This window comes from Callospermophilus lateralis, chromosome 2 (genome assembly GCF_048772815.1).
Source record: "Callospermophilus lateralis isolate mCalLat2 chromosome 2, mCalLat2.hap1, whole genome shotgun sequence".
Classification (NCBI taxonomy): domain Eukaryota; kingdom Metazoa; phylum Chordata; class Mammalia; order Rodentia; family Sciuridae; genus Callospermophilus; species Callospermophilus lateralis.
Window position 1 is genome coordinate 191,162,109 of NC_135306.1, and position 10,974 is coordinate 191,173,082.

The window sequence follows — 10,974 nt, forward strand, 5'->3', positions numbered from 1 at the left end:
GGAGGGATATTTCCTCAGTGGGGCTGTTTGGTTCTTTTTTCCACATCCCTCTCACCTTGGGGACACACAGGGGCCATCTAGTGTGAAGGTGTAGGTCTGTGTGCTCAGTGAGACAGTGGCATTTGATGCTTGTACCCTCTACTTTTCCTGGGCTGTTTAATGTAGTCACCACTAATAGGCAGATTGTGCTGTCTTATTCTTGGGACTGCCTACCAGCAGAATCCCGTCCCTATTGTAAGTCTGGAACTTTCCAGGCCCATGCTCTGATTTTCAGGCAAGGTGAAAGAACAGAAGTCTAATGTCTGGGGTATGGCTGCTCAGGAAACTGGTGGCATTCAACTCAGCGTGGCATTGTTGCCAGCAGATGTATGAGGAAGGATAAAAATGTGGTATGGTGTCCATCCATGGATCTCAGCAGTGCTTAGAAAAGGAGTATAAATAAGCAAGGTGAGGTGGCACCTGCCTAGGATCCCAGCTACTCCAAAGACTGAGGCAGCAGGACGGCAGGTTCAAGCTCAGCCTGGGCAACTTAGCAAGACCCTGTCTCAAATAAGAAATAGGAAGGGCTGGGGTGTAGCTCAGTGTGAGAGTACTCCTGGTATGTGTGTCAGTTAGGAATGTATGGGGCTGAGACCCATTAGAATCCCGAACCCCAGATTCTAAGATCCAAAATGCTCTGAAATCTAAGTTTTTGGGTTTTTTTTTTTAAATCTAAAACTGTTTGAGCACCAACATAATGGTTAAAAGTTTTGAATTTTGGAGCATTTTAGATTTCAGATTCTCAGATTAGGGATGCTCAGTCAGTAAAGTCTATGCAAATATTCTGAAAAAAAAAATCCTCTGAAATCCAAAATATTTCTGATCTCAAGCATCTTAGTGAGGGATGTAAGACCTGTACTTGCATCCACATGTACAAAACCCAGTCAAGTGGCTACATGAACTAGGGGTAACCAGGCACAGTGGCTTACTCCTATAATCCCAGCAATTTGGGAGGCTAAAGAAAGAGGATTGGGAGTTCAAAGCCAACCTCAGCAACTTAGTAAGACCCTGGCTATAAATTTTAAAAAACAACATAGAGCTGGGGATGTGGCTCAGTGGTAAGCACCCCTTGGTTCAATCTCTGGTACAAACAACTAGGGTATATTCTTCTCACCTAACAAAAAGTCCAGAGATGGGTCTTGCTAGTTTGTGTTTGGTGGCACCACAGTGGCAGAGTCAGAGATTCTATTGACCATTGCTTAGGGGTCCCCAGATGGCTGCTCCAGCTGCAGCCATTGGTACCTCTTCATGGCAGGAGACAGAAGGACGGCAGGGATAGTCGTTCTCATTTATCCAATTAACAATGTCCATGTATTCCCACTCATAAGACACGTTCTAGGCAGTAGAGGTGTGGCAGAAAGTAAAGGTTGGGACACAGGAAAGATTGCAGTTTTGTGATCTGAGGGTTGTTGGTCTAGGGACTGCACTTTGAGAACCACTGACTTAGACCAGTCATGACCCACTGTCTGGATCACACCTGTGATCCCCTGAGCAGAATCCAGCTTAGCTGGGAAGAGCAGATGCATGTACAGAATGCTTAGCCCAGGGCCAGCTCTTAGCCCGCAGCAAATGGTCATTCTTGTTATGATGGATATTATTAGGTTATTGCCTTTAGAGGAACTTAAGGTCATTGTTGGGTCTAATCCTAAAGGGCCATGAGGTCTGGCAGATGGGTCCCTTGGGGGACTCTCTAGGAGTGAGGAAGCCTGTGGGACAGGGATGATTTCACTGGCATTTTGGGGAGACAACCCACTAGATTAGGCCCTGCAGAGAAGTAGGTGGGTGAGAGGCAGCCAAGTGATGGCATCACAGGTGCAGAGTAAGCCCCATCTCTTGCCCTGAGTCCAGGACATCGTGTGTCAGCCTCCTGGGGTTTCAGGGGCTGCTTCTTGAGGCTCACCATGTTCGTAATTGGTGACTCACTGGGCAAGTGAGGCCAGGGAAGGTAGGAGTTAGAGCCAAGAGGATGTCAACAAGAGCAAACCTCCCTCCAGGACCCCCTGAGAGAAGATGCACGTGTCTCTGCAGAGCCTGGGCCTGTACAGGGGTAGCATCATCATCTGTGGAGTGGCAGGAAGGCCTCCCATCAGCTGCCCTGCTCACTGTGTATACATGGGGGGGGATAAAAAGCCATCCATGCACAGGCTTTGCATAAGTCAAGTGCATCGTGCAGATGAAATCACAGGATCATCTGCACGTGCTTCTCAGGGTGGCTTTGATTGTTCTTCTGTTAGTTCAGTCAGAGCTAGCACCCTGTCCTGAATCGGCCACAGACGGAGTCTCTGGGGCTCAAGTTCACGCAGTATCTTGCCCTTCCTCCCCACTTCTGTGCCACTTTTGGTTGTATGACTTTGGTCTGGATCCGGAACTTTCTGAGGTGCTTCAGGTTTAAGGTGTCACCAGTCATTCTTTAGCAAGCTGAGGGCTTCATCCTGAACCTTTCAGGGGCTCGTCACCCTGCGCTCTGTAGCTTTGTGGTTGTGGAGTGACGGCGCACAGATTGGACTTTACAATTTTAAGCTGACCCTGTGGGAAAACAGGTCTGCCGCCCGGGATTCCATGCCTGCTTCAGATCCACACCAGCGGATGCGCTGTCTTTAGTTCAGTTCACAGCACCACCCGGCAGTCCGTCAGCCTCCCGTTGTGCCTGGACTCCTCTCACTGCCCTAGCTGACCTACCCTGCGGAGAGTGTCTTCGCATGTTCGCTGCCCCTGTGCTGGAATTGTGCCCTCTGCGTACAGAGGGTTCACGCCCATGGAACCCTCCTGCCCTCCCTGGCCTGTGAGGTCAGCCCCTGGGCTTGGTTGAGTAAAACCTGAGTGCTCGCAAGTTCTTGCTGTCGTCCTGATACTTGTTTTGTTGTGTCCTCCCCCTCGGGTGGAACAGGCACTGGTGGTCTGGAAACGTGGACGTGGAGGCAGCCTGGCTTCCGTAAGTGTTGAGGGCTCTGACTCAAGCCCGCGGCCACATGCCAGCCAGTCCTGCTACTCCCTGTGTGTGGCTTCACACACATTGTCTCACTTTTCAGTTCCTGAAAATGAGAAGGACCTCAGTGTCCCTAGCACTTTCCCTGGCACTTAAAATGCAGCCGCTGACTGACAGGTGTCCCTTGTCTGTTCAATATGACTTGTGCGGTGCTGGAAGGATACAGGTGTGGTTGATGGGTAGAGACTGAGCTGAGAGCACCAGCCTGTGCCTGCTCTGGCCACCCCATCTCTTCACTTCCCTGGTCCTGACTTGGGGGCTGGGGAGCAACCCTCTGCCTGTCTTTGCTCCTGGGCACTGGGCTTCCCCCACACAGTGTGGAGAAGGGAACATGGGGACTTGTTAAGCCTGCAGACCCAGTCTCCCACAGCCCAGCCACCGCTGACACCAGGGGGGCCTCATTTGGTCTCCTCAGCTCCTTTCTGCCGACGTGTGCCCTAGCTTAAGAACAAGGTCACGGTCCTCTGCTAAGTGAGCAGCTAGAGGAACCTGTTGAAGAGACCTTTGCCTCACTTGGTAGACAAGAGTAATCTGGTATCCTGTGACAGTGGCTGTAAACCTGCTGTAGAGGGCCTGGGTGACTGGGGCTTATCTGAGGCTCACCCACTGGCACTGCCCTTCACGAACTGCTCCAAACTAAGTGTTCTGTATTATCACTGCATCTCACCCCATTCCTCTAAGGTAAAACTGGCTCCTAAACCCTTTGTGAATCCCCTGCCTTTGGAGATTCTGATGGAGGATGGAGCCTCTCCCCAGAACACTGCACAGGTTCATGCGCACCAAAGTGTGAACATGGCACACATGCATGCTGGAATACTATTCAGCCACAAAAGAGAATGAAATCCAGCTGAGCATGGTGGCACATGCCTGTAAGCCCTGCAACTCTGGAGGCTGGGGCAGGAGGATTGCAAGTTTAAGGCCAACCTCAGCAACTTAGCAAGACCCTAAGCAACTTGGCAAAACCCTGTCTCAAAATAAAAATTAAAAGGGGGCTGGAGATGTGGCTTGGTGGTTAAGCACTTCAGGTTCAATCCCAGTATCAAAAAAGAAAAAGGAAAAGGACCAAAGTCCTGTCATCTGTGACAACAAGGATGGAACTGGAGATATTTGTGTGAAGTGATAGAAGGCAGGTCAGCAAGACGGTGCGAATGATCTCAGAGCTGGGATTTTGTTTCCTTTTTTTCTTTTAAGATTGATCTCATGGAAGTTGAGAGTAGCCTGGAGGTGACGAGGTGGGGAGGTGCGAGGAGCGGCTGCCATGGTGTCCTGGGGCTGGGTCACAGGGTGAGGGGAGATGTCCCCGTGCAGGGGCACTGCTGGCGACCGTAGGTGACAGTATGCGTTATGCACTCCGCACAGCTGGGAGAGAGGAGCTGGAGTGTTTGGCCGTGAAGGAATGAGGCATGTTTGAGCAGACGGCTGTATTGAGCCTGGTGGAAGTCATGCACAGTGTTCACAGGGATCAAAACAGCACATGGCACCTTAAAAAGTAATTTTTAAAATGTGCCCATAACTCCAGGGTCCTCATCGACTGCCCTTTATGCCTATTGTTAGGCTTCCAAAGGGTCCAGGACCCCAGAGTACCTCCTGCCTATGGAATCTTCAAGCCCTCATCTTCCCCAGCCCTGAAGGGGGAGAACACCTTAGGAACAAATTTACTACTTTGCAATGGGAAAGTATGGCTATTACAGTACAAGCCTAACAGGAAGAAGTGTTGGAATAACACATTTTAAAGAATGACCCACTCTGCTGTGCTCTTCATCTGCCGGCTTCTAGATGGATCACCACCATCCAGATCAGATCTGCTTCAGCTTCAGCGTGTGGCCCTAAAAGGATTCCATGTGCTGGCGGGCCGAGTGAGGATTCGTAACTCCAACATCTGGCTTTTAAGAGCAGTTTCTCTTTTCTGAAAACATCCTAACCTCAATTTCTGCTGTTTGGATGTTAATCTTTATGCTACCATTTGAATTTCTTGTATCATTCTCTACAAGTCTTAATAAGGAATTCAATAACATAGAAATGACTTACTGTTAAAACATAAAGGTTTTGGAATCAGAATAACCTGTGATTCCTGCCTTGGCTCTGTCATTTATGAATACTCTTTTCTTGGGCAAGTTACTTATCTTCTCTGGTTTCAGTTTTCTCATCTATAAAAATAAAAGCAAGAGGGGCTGGGGTTGTAGCTCAGTGCAGAGCGCTTGCCTAGCACACACAAGGCCCTGAGTTTGGTCCTCAGCCCTGGAAATAAATAAGTAAAGGCAACATCTTTAGAGTTCATGGGGTGGCAAGTTGTATGAGTCTGGAAGGGCTGCCATAACATGGCACCAGGGACCAGGTGGCCCCAACCACAGAAACGTATCCTCTTAGAGTTCTGGAGGCTTGAAGTTCAAGATCATGGTGTCTCTCTTTGGCTTGTAGATGACCTTCAGCCTGTGATTTCACATGGTTTCCCTCTATACTGACCAGGTCTCCATTTTCTCGTCCTATAAGGACACCAGGCATATTAAAATTAGGGGTCATCCGAGTCTCCTCCTTTTGATTTAATTGCCTCTTAAAGACCCTGTCTGCATTGGGCCTGGTGCCACCTGCCTGTTCATCCCAGCAATTTTGTAGACTGAGGCAAGAGAATCACAAGTTATGAGACCCTATCTCAAAATAAAAAACAAAAGGGCTGCAGATATAGATGTAGTGGTTGAGCACCCTGGGTTTGATCCCCAATACCAAAAAATAAAATAAAAATGAGAAGACTCGGGGCTGGGGCTGGGAATCAGCAGTAGAGCGCTGGCCTCACCTGTGCGAGGCCCTGGGTTCCATCCTCAGCACCACATAAAAATAAATAAAGGTATTGTATCCAACTACAACTAGAAAATAAATATTTTTAAAAAAGAGAGAAAAGACTGTCTTCAAATAAAATCATATTCTGAAGTACTGGGGGTTACAACTTCAGCATATAAGCGGGGGCATGCAGCTCAGTCTTGGCACAAGTGTGTGGCGCCTGACTCACAGGAGGCTGGGCGGGCTGCTGAGTAGTGGCCACCTCTCCAGCGCTTTGCCTGGAAAGCTCTCCGCAACCAACGCTACTTGTCTCTGTAGATTCTCAGACACACTAAACCTATTAAACACCAGCTGACATGCTGGGCTTACCCTGTTCTCTGTTATCAGAGTTGAGGCCCTTTCTTCTCTCTGCCCCAGATTTGGGATGTTATAAATCTTTAAAATGAGTCATGCTGTGTCTCCTGTCCCTTCCTGCCCCCACCACTCCCCGCCACCTTCCAGCCCTGTGCCAGGATTCCTTCATCTATACATGGAAAATTTTTCACCTGCAGATTTTAAATCGAGCCCTTGCCTTACTCTTCAGAATTTCTGGTCCCAGCTGGGCAAGGTGGCACACACCTGTAGTCCCAGCAATTTAGGAGACAGGAGGATCACAGTTCAAGGCCAGCCTGCACAACTTAGTGAGACCCTGTTTCAAAAAAAGGAAAAAAAAAAAAGAAAAGAAAAATGGCTGGGGATGTAGCTTAGGGGTGGTGGTAAAGCACCTTGGGTTCCGTCCCCAGTATTGTCCGACCCCCCCCCCCAAAAAAAAAATATATATATATATATACATATATGTTTATATGTTTATCTTTACTGGTCCCAGTGGCTTTTTTTTTTTTTTGGTGTAGATGGACACGATATCTTTATTTTTTTTGTGGTGCTGAGAATTGAACCTAGTGCCTCACATATGCTAGGCAAGCACTCGACCACTGAGCCACAACCCAAGCCTCCCAGTGGCTTCTTTTTGAGCCACTGTTTTCTGATTCTCTGTCTCTGGCACCAGCTGCCTTACCTTGTCATAGCTGAACTAGTGCAAAGCCTTGTCCTCTGTTGCCCTCAGCCCCGGGTGGACAGTCTGCAGGCGAGAACTTGTCCTATACTTGTACTTCAGAGGGAGAGTATTTAGTTGCCCCCATTGCTTCCCAGCAACAACCTGTCCCCAGGTACTGTGGCCCATGCAGCTCACTCTTTGGTCTCTTCCCCATCAGTGTCCCCAGAGGAGCTTGTGTGGCTAAGCAGCTGAGCAGCCTCCTGACTGACTGCCCTTTTGCGCTTGTTTTTCTCTTCCAGCTGCCGAGCCTCTGCTCCCTGAGCAAAGCCTGGGTGCCCAAGCAGCCACCATGGCCACAGAGTGCAACCTACAGAGAAGCCGGTCACCGTGGGAGACGGAGGGGATGTGTGTGTGCGTGTGTGCTGAGGAAGGAGTGGTGTGCCGTCTGCGTGTGCATGCATCTGTTTCCACTTAAGATCCCGAATGCCGCCTGGGCTGGGAGGCCCTGGAACTCCCCTCACCATGAGTGCAGGCAGCTTCCTGGTCTCCAGACATGAGGCCCAAGGTGTCCATAGCCTTGACCCCAGCCAAGACCCGTCCTGGCGTGTCCCCTGCCTTGTCCAGTAGAACACAGTGGTAGGACCCCAGCTAAAACTCTGGCAACTGCCTCCCCACACCCACTCCCTCCTCAGATCGGACTGAGGGGCAGGGGGTCCACATAGTTGGCACTTGTCCAAAGCATGGGATTCTTGGCAGCCAGAGTCCTGCTGGGTTCTCAACTCTGAGGCTGGTGACTGGGCAGGCTGAAGCTGACGGGTGCTGTGCAGATTTAGCCCTGGCCTGGTTTCTTATTCTAAAATTCTCTGGGTACCCAGAACTGAGCACAAGTTGTAGACAGATCTGGAAAGTTCCCACCATTGTACGGGAGTGCGCCTGGCTGACGTGGTGCATCCAGCATGGAGATGGCAGCTCCAGACACATATCTGCCTTTTCAGGACTTAGGAGCCAAGGTCAGGGCTAGAGTCCCATTTCTCACTGTTCCTTCCCCAGAAGACGAGAGAGCCAGCCTCAGCTTCTAGCAAGAGCTATGCAGGGGCCAGGGTCAGAATCAGTCCCTCAGCAGGAGACCAGGTCCAGGTGGCTTAAGGCTCCTGGGCTCCTCTGGCCACACTCCAAGGCACCAGGTACTCCAGGGAGGACAGTGGACGCCAGCCAGGGAATTTGGCTGGTCTTGGTTCTTAGGTTTCCAGGTCCTGCTCTGAACTGGCCAGCTGTCCCACTAGCTGGGCTCTAAAGACAAGGGACTGAGAGGTGGGCACTGCCAGGCAGCTGGCAGAAGTACAAGTAGAGCTCACACCCAGCATACCATCCAGAAGCAGCAGGGGAGGTTTGACCAGAGAAGCCGAGCGAGCCTCACATTCCAGGAGCGCTGGCTCCCACCCCTTCGCCCACCACCAAGGCTTGTGTTGAGGACAAGCAATGGAAAGCAGGACTGTGTGATCACCTAGAGCAAGTCTTCCTTCTACCCCGTGGCCTGCACTTGAGCCACAAAGTGTGTGGTGTGTGGTGTGTGTGTGTGTGTGTGTGTGTGTGTGTGTGTGCGCGCGCGCGCGCGCGCACAAAGCTGAAAGGCTAGTTCCTGTTAGGATTTTTGTTTTCACATGAAACATTAAGCTGGCCTCTGGGCCCTTTCTTCTACCTCCCCTGTGACCTTTCGTAGCCTCAACGTTGTTAGCTCCCTTGGCCCTGGTCCTGACTGTCCTCTGTCCCTGGGCCAGGTTCCTGTCTCCTAGAGCTGTCCAGCACACTGACAGGCTTCTTCCTGAGATGTCCTCAGGTTTTCTCAGCCAGAGAGCTGCCTTTAGAGTCCAACTGTTGTATGCGTGTCACCCTCACCAAAATGTCCTGTCATCACATGGGGGAAACAGCACAGGTGACGGTGTTTTCAGAGCTTCCTGTTCCCTCAGCCCCAGCCAGGAGGAAAGAGCTGCGGCCCACTGCCAGGAGAGAGCGGGCTTGGAGGGTGGTCCGAGAGCAGAAGGTCCAAGGCGAAGGGCGCGTTCAGTGGTTACCTAGCCGCACTTCACCTGTCGGCACGGTTCCCTTTCCTGCCTGTTTACTATGGCTCTTCCCTAAGGTACCACACTTGTCAAGACCACTTCCCCTACTCCTCCGCCAGTCCTGGCATGCTGGCCCACTCCAGGACAGCCTCTCAGGGGCCTGGAGCTCCATGGTGGCTTCTCATCTCCTCCTTACCCAGGTGGCCGTGAGGACGGCCGCAGAGTGAAGCCCTAAACCCTGTCTCAGGGCCAGCATGGGGAAGAGGTGGTCACAAGAAGAGTGCACTTTACAGAGGTTTCCTGTTGCTGGGAAGGTGTGTTTCTCCTGCAGTTTGTGAATATTCACTTGTTTTATAAATGTCTGATCCTGTCAGTAAAGCCGTGCCGTGGTCAATCTTGTGGGAGGCCTGGGAGTGGAGGTTGGTGCTGCTGGATCTGAGTGAGGCTTAGGCAATACCACCATGGCTCCCAGGGAGGTGCCACTGGAGCTTGCCAGGAGCTGTGCAGAGCACTCAGGGCTTAGGACGAGGTTCCTGAGTGCCCCCACGCAATGACCCCTGGGCCCCACCCCCCAGTCCACCCTTCACCTCTGTGCAGTGGCTCAGCAGCAGCCATGCAGTGAGGGGCATGCTCAGATGACGTGCTGGAGGTGGGCCGCAGCCCAGCCCAGCCCCGGCCCTGGATGCTGGCTGCGTCTCATGCCATCTGACCGAGGAGTGCCATGGGAAACCACACACTGCACATTCTACACTCTGCTCTGAGGCTCTTGCTGGCCTTTGCTCCCTTCTCCCAGCTCCTCATGTGGCTGTGGCTTGGTCCTGGGAACTAAGATACCTTTGTTCTCGAGTAAAAGGTTCTGGAGGAGGGAGATTCCTCTTTGCACACACCTCCTGAGCACAACTCTTGTTAGCCACAGTGATTTTCTGGGAGGAAAAGACATGGCAGCAGATGGCTAGTGTGAGGGGCCTGAGCCAAAGTACAAAGTAGCAGGAAAGTGAAGTGACCATCTTTCCAGGCCTCAGTGGCAGGAAGAGGAGAGGCAGCCAGGGTGAGCTCCAGGGGCTGGAGCCTCTTGGGGCTGGAGCAGGGGTCGCTTACTGCAGGGAGGGTGCCTCCAGCTCCTTGCTGGGCATTACATGGAAGGAAAAGGAGCAAGCATCACCAGCTGATAGTCAAGATCCTATCTGCAAATAGGACCCCACAAGCCATGAAAGTATGCCCTGCCCCTTTGTACCAGGCTGGGGGAGATCAGAGTCTCTGCAGTTGTCTGCAATGGCCAATAAACAGGCTAGAGACCTTAGGACCCATGAACACTGGGACCCTGGCCCTGGCATTCCACACTCTTATGTAAGAGAACCTAAGCCTGAGCACGGAGCCCTGAAGGCCCACTCTTGGCCTCTGATGAGAGATTAGGAGAAACCAAAGCTACACCTGGTAAGGTGGAGAGAACAACCACCAGAGGTATCCCAAGAAGTAACAGTGGGGAGGAGATGAAGGTTCCAGGTCTTAAAATGTGAGAAAGAAGTTCTGAGGTGTCTGGGTGCAAGAAATGCAACCAAGGGGCTGGGGATGTGGCTCAAGCGGTAGCGTGCTCGCCTGGCATGCGTGCGGCCTGGGTTCGATCCTCAGCACCACATACAAACAAAGATGTGTGCCTGCCGAAAACTAAAAAATAAATATTAAAATTCTCTCTCTCAAAAAAAAAGAAATGCAACCGAAGTACTGAGAAGGAAGAGGCTCTGAGAGGCTGAGAAGCCAAGAGGAGGGCACAGGCCAACACTGGTAGCTGTTTGGGTCAACTTTTAGGCTGCACCCTCTAGGGAGAATCCTTGTAGGGTCCTCTCAAAGTAGGACAAGAATAAGGTGACTCCTGGGGCCCAGTTCAGGAAACAAGCTGTTCCCAGTTCCCAGTGATAACACGTTTCTATTATGCCTCGTCTTCACAACAGCCAATGAGAGGGATCATTATTGTCCCCATTTTGCAGATGAGAAAACCAAGCCCCAGGGGTGTGAAGTCGCCAATGCAGGGCCCTATCGCCTATCCACTTGGGAGCCAGGCTGTGAATTCGCACCCCATGGCT

General features: G+C 51.4%; 1 protein-coding gene across 1 annotated transcript in view; it reads left to right on the top strand.

The window, feature by feature from the left end:
- Positions 1 to 9,271, top strand: part of Cry2 (cryptochrome circadian regulator 2) — a 34,247-nt gene extending 24,976 nt beyond the window's left edge. Inside the window, exon 12 of the mRNA XM_076847086.2 lies at positions 7,133 to 9,271. The gene's annotated coding sequence lies outside the window, so the exon portion shown is untranslated. The remainder of the gene's footprint in view (positions 1 to 7,132) is intronic.
- Positions 9,272 to 10,974: the final 1,703 nt, after the last annotated feature.